This window comes from Mixophyes fleayi, chromosome 4 (genome assembly GCF_038048845.1).
Source record: "Mixophyes fleayi isolate aMixFle1 chromosome 4, aMixFle1.hap1, whole genome shotgun sequence".
NCBI classification, from domain to species: domain Eukaryota; kingdom Metazoa; phylum Chordata; class Amphibia; order Anura; family Limnodynastidae; genus Mixophyes; species Mixophyes fleayi.
Window position 1 is genome coordinate 169939964 of NC_134405.1, and position 16142 is coordinate 169956105.

The window sequence follows — 16142 nt, forward strand, 5'->3', positions numbered from 1 at the left end:
ACGGCATATTAAAATACTGCGGCCACACACACACGCCATATAAAAATACTGTGGCCACACACACGCCATATTAAAATAGTACGGCCACACACACTCTATATTAAAATACCGCGGCCACACACACGCTATATTAAAATACTGCGCCCACACACACTATATTAACAACATACATACATACCTTGTTACATCTGCAAACGCAGTTTGCTTCACTTCTCGATCAGCCGTCCACATGCGCGCCCGAGCAGAAGCACCTCACTGCGCGTTGCTCGGCGGACAGAGATTTAGTGACATGCGGCCAATGCAAGTAATCACATGGGAAGCGCACCACGTGACAGGCGCTGTCCCATGTGATTACTTGCATCGGCCGCACGTCATTGAATCTCTGTCCACCGAGCAGAGCGCAGGGAAGTGCTGTTGCTCGGGTGGCTGGATCGGCTCATCAAGCCATCGGCCCTTCTGGCATTTGCTAGAACTGCCATATGGCCAGTCCAGCCCTGGGTTTGGGGATAGTAAAAAATAGCATCGTCGGCATATAGGACAATTTTGTGGTCTCTAGTGCTTGTGTAAATACCAGTGATGTCAGGTTTATATCTGACTCATGCCACTTATTCCATTATAAGAGCAAAAAGCAGTGGTGACAGTGGACAGCATTCTTGTGTGCAATTACTTATATTGAAGGGTGTGGATGTGAATCCATTGGCTAATACTGTGACTGTACGGTTGTGATATAGAGCAGAGATCCCTCTGCAAAAAGCACCCCGGTCCCCATGCTCATAAGGGTGTGTTGTATATGTCACGAGCCGCGGCGGTACTCACAGCCGCTGTGGCTCGTTTCCGGCTCCCCTTGGCGTCCCGGTCGTCACCTTGACGACTGGGACGTCATTTCCGCTCTCTGCCCGGCCGTCGCCAAGGCAACGGCCGGACGCCTCCTGTGTAGCGCTGCGTCCCGGCAGTGCTGGAAGTCGGGCGCATGCGCGCAAATAGACAGCCCTGTAGGCTGATTAGATAAGGGGGCTTGTTCTATTTGATCTGTGTCGTGTGGGTGTGTGCAGAGCTAGGCTCTGATTGGTGGCCACCAGTATTTAAGGCAGTGAGGTCTGCAAGCCTCACTGCCGGTTATAGCTTCTGTTTCCAGTCTGCTGACCTGCTCTGCTCCTTGCTCCTGCCCTTTGAATATTCTGTTGGATTGCCCGTGTATGACCACTTGCCTGAATTTGGACCCTGCCTGTGTTTCTTCTGACCCCGACCTCTGGCGTGTTTACCGACATTCCCGTTTGCTCGTGACCCTTGACCTTGGCTTGTCTATTGGATTAGTTGTCTGCTGCCGGCCCTCGACCCTTGCCTGGACTTCGCCCCGCTTTCCTGGGTTCTCCCCAGCCGGTACGCACTTCACGACCCTCTGTCAGTCTGCGGCCCAGTCTGTCCCCCACCACTAGGGGCTCCAGTGAACACCTGACTGTCAGAGTAGATTCCGGGTTGTGCTGTACCGGCTAGAGGGGTCCCTAACAGTATAAAAGGCCAGCAACTCTATCTAATCGCTTTTCGGGATCAAAGGTGACTACTAGAGCAGGGAGAGCAGTACTGTTAGCCACAGTAATGAGTTTGATTATTCTTCTGGTGTTGTCGAAGCCCGGTCTACCACAGACAAAGCCAACCTGATCAGGATGTACTAGCGAGGACAATACTGAACCCAATCTATTTGCTAATATTTTTGAAAAAAATTTCAGGTCTAGGTTAAGAAGAGATATAAGTCTATATGGCTGTCTCCCGTAGGGTCCGAATCAGGTTTAGGAATAACTGATATCCACGCTCCAACGGTGGCCCTATCAAATTTTCAGTATCGAGTTGAACAGTCCTGTGAGCATGGAGATCAGCGACCAAATGAGATTTTTGTAGTATAGTGCAGTGAATCCGTCAGGGCCAGGGGACTGACTGATATTTCAACACTTTTATGGTTTCAGAAATATGAGCTAATTTTTGTATTAAGTGTAATCAACTGAGCTCTGGTAAGCTTAGGAATGCAGCACATTTGAAGGTAGCTATTTATATTGTCTTTAAGTAAATTTGGGTCATCTATTGCTGACTGTAAATTATAGAGAGAGGCATAATAATCCAAATCTGTCATTTATCGCTTCATAACTCCAATGGGAATCTTATTTCCCGCAGTAGTCCAAATGGAAACAACAAATAAATAATCTGAATATACCTGATAAAATACAGTAGTGATGCTAATCAATGAAATACTCTCAGCTGGAGGGGTCAATACACAAAGAGCCAATCAGAAGCAGGTAGGTAATGCTGCTGGTGTCCTCATCCTGTAGCTTTACACCAGGCCTCCCGTACCTGGAAAAGACATGCCTCCCAAGAATCATATCTGAGGTTGTATCCAAGACTTATTAGGTGTCATCTACTTACATGAACACATCCTTTCTGTACTCAACTTTCACTTGCCTGTCCCCTCGCAAGGGGCTGCAAGTCTAAAATACTCACAAATTAAAATACTGTTACCTTATGGTATACATGCACAGTAAGGAAATGCTTATACTTACGCCACAAAAATGGATATATTTCCTTACTGCATTTCCTTACTGTGCATGTATACCATAATGTAACGGTATTTTGATACTCATCTACTCTGCTTGTTCTCCCTCCTCTCCCCTGGTCCATTTTTCTCCCTTGCATCACTGCCTCCCTTCGTGCCTGTTTTGTCCACCCTCCCTTAGGATGTAAGCTCGCATGAGCAGGGCCCCTCTCCCCTCCTATCTTCATACCGACTCTTCTGCTCCGCCCTCACTCCATATGTCTGCCCGGAGTTTCCGAAGCATTGGTACTTAGTGTTTATTGTTCTGTGATGTTTTACCCTGTATGGTCTACTGTTCATATTATGTAAGGCGCTGCGAAAACCCTGTGGCGCCCAACAAATAAATGATAATAATAATAATAATAATATACACTACTTTGACATTCATATTCACCCGAGGCCTCTGATTTCATTATTTTCTTAATTACTACTTTAAAATGATCTTTTATGCTGTCTAGCAGTTGAGTGCAGAAGAACGTATTACTTGTATACTTGTAGTGCAGTTTGACTGGATAATCATTTTGCTGTGTGTAGCCTCCAGAATGATCGTTATACGTTATAATATATCCCAGTGGATTTTGACCTATAAAAACCTAGAGAACATTGTGTGGACTAATGATTTGACCCAGAAATATAGACACAAATGCTTTGTTTTACGATCTGGTTATTCAGCCCAGAACCTGAACATATAAATTTACATTTATAAAAATGTCTTTGGTATAAAAGTATTTCGTATTTTTTCTTTTTCATCTTATTTACCAACCAACTTTTTTATGAGATTATCTATTCCCTGATCCCACCCCTAACAGGTGTTAAAATGCCGTCTTCAACAATATAATTGAAGCATTTATACTGCATACACAGAAATATTGCAGCCTCAATCAGAAAATATGATCTTCTGGTGATGGCAGTATGTGGCCACTGTAGAAGCGGAAAGTCTTTACGTGCCTGAGCCATATTTAATATATGTCTTGTGATTTTCCATTTTCTGTTGAAATGCCTCATTTTGAGACAATTTGAAACAACATTTAATTGTGTTCTACTTCTTATCCCAGTATCACTATTAGAAATGCTTACCACAACAGAGTAATTTTACCAAACCACACTGTACACTGATATAGTCTTTCAGTGGTAGCATGAAACATAGGGAGAAAAGCTAGAGTCAGAAAAACTACTGCTATTGTATTTGGGGACATTCTAATAAAATTCTAAATATACCGACTTTTGTTCAACAATTTATCCTCACAAGAAAGATAATAGCTATCGGTTTTAAATATATATTTTCAATATAAATTATAAAGAATTTCCCTTGAACTACTATAATGTAGTGCAGCCGCTGCTTAGTCATAAGCAAACACCAATTGCATATTCCAGTTTTTGTCCATTAACTGTTAATGACACCAGAAAAACTTTCTGTAACAAAGAGATTTTAGGTGGTTGAAGAATTTATCGGTTACTGTTAGAACATTTATCTCACTGCTTTATAAACTTAGGTCATAACTTCTAAAGATCTTAAGTGAGATCCACTCTAAGTATAGAATGTTCATATCAATTACAGCTCTGTTTCTAAATGTATTGCCTGCTCAGTGCCTGCATATGCTATATATATCTCACCTTTTAGCACTGTAACTTTTCTATCAAGTGTCTTAAAGGCAACAGCTATCAACTAGAGAGGACGTTATATAAGCATGTTGCTAGTTTCAGAGCTTCAGGAATAGCTCAGACAATAAAGTGAGAGTCAGCAAGGAATCTTAATATGTCAAAACTGTCTTACACTAGGTGGCACTAACACATTTTCATAAAACAGTGTGTCAGCATTAAGATTTACATAGAGGAGCACTACATCTAAAATTGATAATGTTTTAAGGTTGCAGCCAGAAAATACTTTCACACCCATAAAACTGCAATTTGCCCAACAGCAGTGCAAACACAATGTTCACTTTTCTCTGTGACTTGAGAACCTGTGGTAACAAGCCTCAGATGCTAGCAATTCATTACCAGCAGCAGATCATTAAATCATGTAGCTGGTATATTAACTGATATTGTGTCTCAAAGCACAGAACCCTCTCTACTGTAACCCAGAGTTCAGAAGTTTAAGTCCCAGCAGAGGTGGCATGAAATCCCTACTTCTGTGTTTTGTGAAGTCTTTGCTAGTTTACATTCAAAAAATATTCAGGGTGCCATACTATTTGCAATACTATTTGTTTGTACAATTCTTTTGTTTCAGGGTGTACATTTGTAGGTGAATTGTAGTGTAAAATTTATTCACCACTATGTAACCCTAATCCAGGCACAGAATCCTAAAGTAAGATGTTATTGATACATTGCCTAATCTTGATAATTGAGCAAGTATACTGCCACCAGTTAAGAACCAAGTGTGGCATCTGCATTGTCTTTACATTGTCATCTAAAAGTGATATTGTCATTATATTGCAATTATTATATAAGTGCTCCCTGGCACCAACTTTCTTTTTTTTTTTTTTTTAAAGTAATTTTTATTAGGGTTTTTTTCAAAACAAAACAATGAGTTTGAAACATACCAAGAGAATGTATAAACATACTGTATACATATGAAGGCACCAACTTTTCAACAATATGGAACCCCTTATTCCCTGATATTGAAGGAATAAAGAGAAGCTACTGCCCCCCCCCCCTCTTCCCCCAACGAGCCACTGGATATGTGAAGGTAACACTATTTGAATTAATTTGAATTAATTTTCCTGAGACTAAATAAATACTGAACATTTTATCGCAAATCTGCCCTGGGCATAGTTGCCATCATTTAATAAATACACAGTCCAGAGAAAATGATTATATAGTGAGAATAACATTCATATATAGAATAACAGAATGTTTACTATGCAAAGGACAATTCTCTACAAATGTGGACTGACCATAAAAATAAGGTCCCCCTTTCAGAGGGCTCCCTGGACTATGTACTCTCAAGGGGTGTTGGTGCAGGGTACTACACTAACGCATCTTTAATTTGTTCAGAGAGGCCTAGGCGGAATTGACTTCGGAGAACAGGGTCGTTCCATTCACTGTCCGTGAACCATCGCCTAAACTGTGCAGTATTCTTCGGCAGTGCGCCGCCCTTGTTTCAGGGCTCTAAGATGAGACACTGCCGAGGCCACTCTGTCTGGATCATCATAAAGGATACCCAAGGCATTGAAGAAGGCATCAACTGATTGCAGAGAAGGACTTGTGGGTGGAAGGCCAAATGCCCAGGACTGAGGATCCCCCTGGAGCAGGGAGATAATGATGCTAACTCTTTGCTGCTCAGAGCCAGAATAGCATGGTCTCAAGCGGAAGTAAAGTTTACAGCTCTCCTTAAAATTGCGAAAAGAAGCCCTGTCACCGGAGAAGCGCTCAGGTAGATTCAATTTGGGCTCCATTGCAGAACCTGGAGGGCCTTGCTGGGCTTGCGAGGCTCTGGAGGCCTCTTCCTGGGCAGACAAACACTGGGCCAGGCTCTGGACCACTTGTGATAGAGTCTGGATCTGGCCTGCCAGGACTTGGGCTGGAGAGGGGTTCACTCTGCTTTCCTCCATGGAAGCGAACTCTTCTCAAACTTCACAGGGCGGTTATAATGTTACGGCTATCAGTATGATCATAAACTTGTAGAACAAGGTGGAGAAGTCTTCACCTATGGCAGCCACTTTTCCCGCAGAGCTAGACGCGCTCACAGGTACTCGGATGCCACCAGGTCTTACACTCAGACTAGTAAAAGTTTATGAAATGTACCGTAGCGCTGAGTAATGGGAAATGAAGGGGCGTAGTCAAGAAACATGCTGAGGTCTTAGGTCCGAGGCAGATACCGTGGTCAGGGACAGACAAGATGTCAGGGCTGGCAGCAAACAAGAAGAGTCCGGAAACGTAGCAGAGGTCAGGGGGCAGAGGCAGAGAATCAAAGTCCAGAAAACGAAGCCAAGGGTCAAACACGGGAGTCCAATGATAAAGATACAAAGCACAGGAGCTGGTCAGGTAACAGGAACTGCAAACTATAACCGGCAGGGAAGCTAAGCCCTCCCTGCTACTTATACACAAGTGAATCAATAGAACACAGCCCCCACACCTGGAGGGATCAGCCCAGCAGGCTGTTAATTAATGGCCCCCTGTTGCGCACGCACCCGGCTGTCAGATTAGCCAGGCCGCGGCGATGCGAGGGACAAGTGTCCCGGCTGCTGCCCTGGTAACCGCCGGGACGTGCGGGCGGAAGTGACGTCCCGGTCGTCATGGTGACGGACGGGACGCCGAGACAGATAGGAGCGAGCCACGGCAGGCAGAAGAGCCGCGGCTCGTGACAGGATCATGTAGAAATAATATACTGTAAAAATGTATTTCAATTAGTGGTGCAGGCACCAATGTATATAATTGCAAATGCACTTATCGTGTTACATTGGGATGTGTTTTCTATGGAGATGCCTTGTTTGGGGTTTTGTAGCTTTGCTAGACCAAATCTCCAATTAGGCATATGTGGGGAGGGAGTCTGTTTTGCTGATAACAGGAAATGCTAAGTAAGTCTATTCAATGTGAGTGGCCAACACTTGAATACACAACAGGGAATCATTACATATCTGGAGGAAACCTAGCAATGCAGGAAACATAACAATGTAAACAGCACGTGATCAGGGGCGGGCTGGACCGGTGTGCAAGGTGGCAGTCTAACAGCTGTTCGGGCCGGCCGCCTCCCGCCTCCCCCCATTTACCCCCCGTGGATGAAATAATTTCTCAATATTACCGGCAGCCGCTGGTAATATTGCCGTGTAATTGCCAGTAATAATCACGTGATGCGGCCGTGCACAGGCAGCCGCATCACGTGACACACAATGCGGCTGCATCATTATGACGTGGCCGCATCGCGTGCCACGTGATGCGGCCGCCTGTGCGCCCCCCGGGCCGAAACCTGCCAGCCCGCGCCTGCACGTGATATAGGATATCACAGATTACTGCAAATTTTGTTAAATATGAAATGCATTTAAAATCCATGTTTAAAGAACATCTCACATCCTGATGTTAGTCTTTGAATAAACTATTGCAGTCTAAGTGGAGTCATCTGATCAGTTGGCTGGCTTACCCCCTGCCAAGTCTAGTCTCTAAAACTGTATAAAAAGAGAGCCCTTTTACACTGAAAAGTATCATTATTGTTTCTTTTGACCTCTTGATCACTGGTACCTTCAACCAGTGTAAACTGTCCTCGCTAGGACTACTGGAGCTAAATAAACATCACTTGCTTCAAAGACCTGCTTGACAACTTCCTCCATGCTGAAATTCCTGTTACCTACAGATTAGACTAAAATCTAATCCATTCCCAGCTGTTTCTGAGGTTTGGACCCAGCTTTCCGGTACCACCGCTCTGCCCGTTACCCTGCAGCTCTGGCCAGTGTGATATGCCAGGGGGGATCCATCCACAGCAATCCTGATCTATAGGAAGAGGTCAGGGGTACTAGTCCAGGTGCACCAGCAAGAGGGTTGACAGTTACCCAAAAGGAATGCAGTTCTGGAAGCCGTGAAGGAGTCCAGTGGTGGCAGAAGCTTAAGCCTCTCCTACTGTGGTTAGAGGGCCATTTGGGATAAAGAAAGGGAACAGTGGCAAAGTAAGCCCAGCCGGATTCCAGAAACAACAGACAGGGTGGCATAGGCAGTCCATGCTGTCACTATACCCATCCAGGGCCGGTGCTAGGGTCCTCGGCGCCCTAGGCAAATCCGCCCCTCCCTTCATGTCTTTCCTGACGTTAACTTGGCTCCATAAAGCTGCTCCTCTCTGCCGGGTCCCGTCCCTCACTGACACTGTGAGTGGAGGGGAGGAGACGGAGCGCCCCATCAGCTGTTGGAGGGGAGGGCGGCGGTGGTAATCCATAGCCCCTCCCCGTGGATCTATCTGAAGCTGTGCGTCAGCCGTGGAAGGTATGGTCAGCGGTCCCCACACAGTTTTAAAGTACAATAATAAATGCATTTTAATTTTGTGGCGCCCATCAGAGCCCGGCGCCCTAGGCAACTGCCTAACCTTGCCTAATGGGAACGCCGGGCCTGTACCCATCACACCACCCACATGCCATGAAACCTAACTAAATGCTCCTTGCATGCCCATAAGATCTCTCCATACGCCCTTTACATCCAATCAGCTGCTTTTGCTCTACTTCATGTCACCCCTATTTCACACCGTGCCCTCCATTATGCTGCTATGCTCCCCTTTCTGTCTCCCGTATTTTACACTGTGCCCTCCATTGTGTTGCTTTTGCTCCCCATTCTGTCTGCTCTGTTTCACACTGTGCCCTTCATTTTGCTGCTTTTGTTCACGTTTCTGTCTCCCCTGTTTCACATTCCCACTTCACTTACCTTTCTATTGCGTTCTTTTTTGTCTGATTTTTTCTCTTCTGCCCTTACTTGTCGCCGTCGCGGCTCCTATCTTTGCGTTCTTCACAGAAAATGTTGGACATGATGACAACACGCCCGGCATTCCAACGTATTAGGGAGGAGGGGAGGAGAAGGGAGGGAGCTGAACGCAGCAGGGTGGAGGGGAGCGTCACTGCAAAGGAGATGTAAAGAAAAAAATCTTCTTTCTTCCGGGCCGTGCCTATTTGACTTACGATGCCTGTGGGGCCCCCAGGCAGTTGCCCAGCATGCCCATGCGGAAAGATGGCCCATGCCCCTCCACTCATACACCCCCCAACCCGGATGGAAAAAAAACACATTTGACCAAAAAATATAAACACATAAATAATACATCAGGCAGTCCCATTTCATTAGGCTATTAGCCTACTGGGAAAAGTTCCATCAAGGTCAATTTCCGATGTGCTCCAACTGTCCTCTTCTCCCCCAACTTGCTGCTGGTGCCTGCAACACCTGAGTTATGAAATAGCCCCACACATGGGCTTATAGACTGCATTTTCAAGCACGTTCCATAAAAATCCAGTTTGTTTTTAATCAGCTAGGTTTTAGGCATTGCAGACCATTGACTGTGTCCACGCGGTTGATTGATATTGTTGGATGTTAATGGTGTTTTAATGGTGCTTAACTCACTTCAGTTATAAGAACTACTGAGAGGCCAGCAGTAAATGCATCTTCTCAGGGCCATCTTTTCCATTGGGCACGATGGGCAGCTGCCCGGGGGCCCCACAGACAAGGGGGCCCCAATAGGCACAGCTCTTAATGAGAATAAATAATCCTGCAAAAGAAAAAAACCTGCAAAAAAAACCTACAAGGGTCACTGAGCAAGTACATCTATCTATCTCTATCTCTATATATCTATATCTATGACTGTATCTGTATACATCTATATATATATGTCTATATCTTTATCTAGGGGCCCCGGTGCACTGCTTTGCCCGGGGGCCCATAATGTTGTTAAGATGGCCCTGCATCTTCTGCCAACATTTTTAGATCAGGCATTCTCAGGTGTAAACATAAGAAAGATACACACTGCATGGATGTACAGTACTACATTTTCATCAGCTGGTTGCAAAAGTTAACCACAGTTAATTTAAATTTTATAGCTGTTAGCTAATTACATCTTCATCCCAGAGCATAACAAATTATTGTCTCATATTAACAAAAGGGTGTGGATAGTTACATGTTTGGTTTGAAGAAAACACCTTTACAATTGTTGAAAGGCTGGGTAAGGTTCCTGTAAACCAATAAAATTGTTCTCATTGTATAAAACAACCTTACAGAGTTAGGCGTATGTCATAACTTTAACTTTTTATTAACTTAAAATTATACTCGTCATTACCTGAATAGAGAATATTAACATGGCACCATTATCCCAAGGGAGAAATAGAGACATGCCAACCTGTTTGTGGGGGTAGCATGTACCTATTTTATATTCCAATTATTTAATATACTTTGCTCTGATAAAGATAATTTTAGATGTTATTTGCTTTTTATCCCACATTTTCTTAAAAGGATGCAGGTGGAAATTAGTATACAGAAAGAAAGTAAAAGTAGGAATTAATTACACCCCTAAAAATATTTTTTTGTAATCACATAAAGTTGTGTTTCCATATTATGCAATCTGCCTGGGACCACAATCATTGTCACTGCTCTTATGGGGCACCATGGTCCAAGACTTTTAGGAGTAAATTATTACAGTGTGGGTTTGTGAAGCTGAAGCTTTTCTTTTTTTGGTAGTTTTCAAAATGACAGATTTTCTATAGGCAAAAAATTGGAAAAGGGCTGTTTTACAAAGTGCCACATTACAAACCACCATCCCGATGTTTGACATAATAAAAATACAAAGACTTATGAAGCAGCGGTTTGACAAAATACCTTGCCTCTCAACAGCATAAAAATAAAAAAAATAAAAAATTAAATAGCAAAAAACCCTCCCTTCCCTTTTGTAATAGCCTACGCTACCTGGCCTGAGCCCGTCCTCTGAGGGGGCGCAACATTCAGGTCCCAGCGTAATTGACATACCTATAATTAGTACAGTAGATGCCATTTGGCCAGCGGGGTTTCCATCCCCCCTTTCGCTCCTCAGCGCCAAGCTTTGATGGGAGCATAATTTCTCATAAAGACAGAAACTGCCTCTCCTTTTTACCCCCAATCCTCACATACGGGCCATGTACAGACATCACATTGCACATTTTGAATCTCTTTGCTCCCCCTGATCCTCAGGGATGAGCAATATACATATTTCTAACTATAAAGTCTGCCTATCTTTGCTCTACCAATACTCAAGGAAGGGCAATATACAGACATCAATGTAGTAATGACTTCTCACGCTGGGTATCCTACTCCTCGCTTCCCATTCCGATGGGTTAAGCGGTACTACAAGTCCACACTCCACAAGTGGCACACTGCTGCTCCAAACGTGGTCCCGGACAACATTTTGGTGCTCCTGCAATTTATAATCCATATGGCTGGCATACTGCCCCTTCATGGCACTCATGCCTGGACAGAATTACTCCACAAATAATTGGGGACCAGTGCATTCTTGTAACAGTTGGTCACCTAGAGACGGTCAGACATGGTACCCCCAAGAGTGTTGCTGCAGCTGGACGCAATGCAGCCAATCAATGTATCCTGCAAGCACTAGCTCCATTTATGTGCCCCTTTCACCGTGTGTGGAAGAAGGGGGAGGCATGGGTAGGTAGAGCACTTCCTCACCTGCGCTTTCCTCACTGCTCTGGCTAGCTCTTGGGTGTAGGAATAAGTGACCAGAGCATCACCAGCACATGTGGGTTTTACAGCAATGTCTGTTATGTGTGGGCATCGGTGTAGTTGCGTTGTGATGCAGTGCAATGTTTGTGACAGGCGACGTCCCCGCACACATGCTAGGCACCGGGGACGGTCGCCTTTATTATTGCCCAGCCGTCCCGTTGCCAATGGGACGCTACTTCCGGGTCTCGACAGGAAGTTCGGGCACATGCTAAGCAACGGAGATGCCAGCACTTCCTGTCGGCGGTCAGAACAGCTGACCACAAACCCCACGTTCACCAATGATAGACAGTCAGTCTGTAATTAAACCTGACTCTGGTACCAATAGGGTGCCAGCGTATCTTGGACTCTAGTCTCAGCACTGTGTGTTTCCTGAGCTTATTGACTATTGGATTCTAACCACAGTATTGCTTGACCATTCTTTCGGATCTCCCTCTTTTCCCATCTTGATTCTCTGGTTTTGACCTCGGGCTTCCTGACGCTTCTTCTGTCTACTCCTTCAGTACCAGTATTGCCCACTCGGTTTTGATCTATTGGATTGCACGGCTTCGCTAGTTCACTTATACCTCGCTGGTAGCTAACTGGGAGGGCCACGACCTGCGTGACTCTGCAGCTAAACCCAAATCCCCTTGCGGGGGTCCCTGGTGAAGACCTGAGGTGTGTTTAGACTCTGCGCCTCCATGCTTAGCGGCGCCAAGACCGGCAGGTAAGGCAATCAGAGCAAGTTGGTTTGTGACAGTTTGTTGCAGTAACTTGGAGCGCCAGACCATCTCTATATTGCAAAAGAGAAACTCGCGTTTATGTTTCTACTTCACATATACATCTCCTATTGCATAGTTATTAGGTGTTGCTCAGTTAAATTGATTAATTAATAGGACAGTCAGTTAAAGTGGTGACTCTGCAAGCATCCATTTTCTCACAGCAGTGTTTCACTCATCCCTCCTCTGCGGGGGTGACATCATTCCCTCGGCTCTCAGTCCTGCTCACCCCTCCCTCCTCTGTGGGTGTGGCTATTCACATGTTTAGGCTCTGACAATTACTTGCTAGTGTTCCCTCAGTCCTGCTCACCCCTCTAAAATAAAATAAATAAATGAATGGCTGGGGCTGATCGGGGCAGGCCATAGACTACTGTTGGCCGGCCCTGACATAGGTCTGCTTCCTGGAGGCTGGCATCTCCTCATTACAGGCACTGTGGAGATCAGTGCTAGGCTGATCTGTCCCTTTTCTTGCTGCTCTCGTCGCTCTTCCTTGCTGCTGAATGGTAGTCACTCAGGAGAGTGTCATTTTCCCAGGGTCCCCTGCAAATCCGCCTCATTACACAATCCTTCTAGAGCATCACAAAATCCAACAGCCCTGCATTATGAGTTCCAGCATGTCGGTGAATTGGTGTCTAATTTTAGAATGGCTATATAGATTTGTATATTAGTATCTACCATTGTTGTAATTCTGATGCTTATATTGGATCACTCTAAATGTTGTGTTTTTTATGGGGGACACGTGAAGAGGTTTCCTTGTCTTTTGTTTCAACAAATCATTGGTTTTATATATTCTGTTATTTGATCTATGATAGATCAAAATTTTATGTTTAAAACAAATTCGTGGAGAATTTGAATTCTGCCAACTTTCTATATATATTTTTACTATTATTTATTTTTTATTAGGCTTAATGTGGGTTAAATCTAAAGTGGAGAGAGATGCAAAATCCCTATGGTGACAGAAGCATTTTGTATACCACTTTGCACATATTAATAAGCAATGGTATATTCATTAATTTAGCTACTTTGTGAAACCAAATTCTACATCTGCCACGTCTCTCTCTCTCTCAAGCACCCCATTGACTCCCCCTCCTCTATAGAATCCTCTTCAAACTCCTCTACCTCACCTACAAAGCCCTTGCTAACTCCACTGCTCCTAATGTCTCCAACCTCATCTCCATTCACACTCCCTCTCACCCTCTACAGTCAACCGACTGCCGCCTCATTCCCCATATGGTTACGTCTCACTCCTGCATTTAAGATTTCTCCTGTGCTGCCCCCTTTCTCTGGAATCTCCCTCATTCTATCAGGCTATCCTCTAGCCTACAAATTTTCCAACAATCCCTCAAACCCACCTGTTCAGGAAAGCCTACCTTTCATCTGCCTAATTAATATTATTGGTTAAGGCCCTGAAGAATACTTATAATATTGTTAATGTAGGCTCTAGTTAAGTGGGCGTCTGAAAACATTATACAACATTAGTCATGGAGTCTCTGGAGTCTACTGAATATATTGGTAATGGACAAATAGGTGACTACACTATGAATAATGGGGTTTCAACACCAAATGCCAATGTTGTACATACTGACAAAACAAAGGATTCTAACTGCTATTAACAAAAGTTAAACTCAAAGGTATTTCCCATCACAGTGAAGCACAAATATCACCATGCACTATTATACACAAATGCAAAGTATTTTATTGAGCAACCACTTATATCATATATTTCAAAGAAAATTCATAGCACTAGTCAATAATTACATTAAAGTTCATATAAATAAACCCTGTCCTAAATTCTCATCAATGACACGCAGAAATGTACCTACAAGTACTCATATTGTTGTCCAGTCAGTCCTCTAATAAACAAAATAAATCTTACATAAATTCACATATTGTTTTTCCTACCCCCTACTTGTGTTTTGTATGATGTGATAGGGCTCTGGGCATAGTTGTCAACTTCCCTCAATTTCCAGTGACATAAGTGTCCCAGGCGTTGCAGCTTTGAAAATATTTATTCTAATAGTGACTATATGCACAGTTCTGTATACCAAGTGTAAATCTCAATGTAATGTAGATTCAATAATACCTGTTTTCTGAAAGTTATTGGTGTCTTCTTTTACTCCTAAAAAAATGTATAAAATAAAATAATTGAAGAAACAACTATCGAGGGCATGTATTATAATGAAAATGTCCTGATCTGTAACTATTTTGTATTTGTATTTTTTTCTCAGCATGAAGCGTTGTAGCCCAGTCAGCAAAAGATTACTGCTAGTGCAAAGAGAATGAACTGAAATGAATTCACAGCTCTTTATAACCTGTGGAAGCTGCCACATAAGGAAATTATTCAAGTCTAGACATACGACATTTTGCGTAGCGTATCTTGCGTGATTTCACCCTGCACATGCCCAGAATCCACACCTACGCATGTAAATGTAATTGCACGAAATACATATCTGCACGCATCTGACATTAAGACCTCTTACGACTAACAAAAGCAATGTAAATGGGATAACTCGCTGACTATTGGAAATTGCATACCTTTAAGGCACTAAAGTTCTGATTTATCAATGGACGAAAATCCCTATTACCAGCAAAAATGGGAGTGAACCTTTTTTTTTTTTAGTGATGCATTTTAATGCATTTGCATTGCGATTTTGATGCATTGTGCTTCTACAATACAATTGCAATGCCTAATCCAGAGTGAAGCCACACCTCGTAATTGATGTATAGGTAATAACCACCAGGAACAGTCAGATTAGGCATGGAGCGGTGCCTTGAGTGGGTGTGGTCGATGCAGTGACGCTTGTCATTGTGGATCACCGCTGTGACATGTAGCGTCACAAGGGAAGAACATGGCCATACAGTGAGGCACAAAAGCCCCATAGTAAGAGCAGCTCTGCGTTTTTTTCATGACCTAATTCCTTATAGCAAAACAGATCAAAGATTTTATAACTTGTCATTCAAAGAATGTTATACATTTAATACAGAGTAGTTGCAATAATCAGTATGTAGGAAAAACCAGCAGAGCTCTAAAAACACGACTTAGCGAGCATTTACGTAATATTAAAAAAGGGAATATCAACTATTCTTTATCAGCACACTGCAAAGAAGAACATCAGTGTTCTAAAAGTGCAATTAAATCATTATGTGGGATCAAAATAATTAAGAATGATTGGAGATGTAATAATATGGAAACTAGACTTGCAAAAATGGAGATGGAAAACATATATAATTTGAAGACTTTAGGACTTAACGTTGATTTTGAACTAAAATTGTTTCTACAAGATTAAAGGTTCTATTAAGTGTAATTAGAGTTTTTTTTTTAGCAAACGGGTGAACTACGTATATTAAAGGAAGTCTAGCACTTGTGGATATATATTCGATATCTTGTATGAACGTGATGGTATTTTTGCGTGTCTTCATTGACACTATTATGGATAATGGTATATATGAAATCATTTGGATACATTTCTATTTATGTCTCTCCAGAAGATGTCCGATTAACATTAGGGAGAGAGATATATAATTTTTTAATTCTATAATTTTACGAATTTACAAATGTATGTACACCTATGTTGAATTAATTTTCTCTGCAGAAGTGAATATGTAGAGATTATGTTAAATCGTTAGCTATATGGAAAATAGAA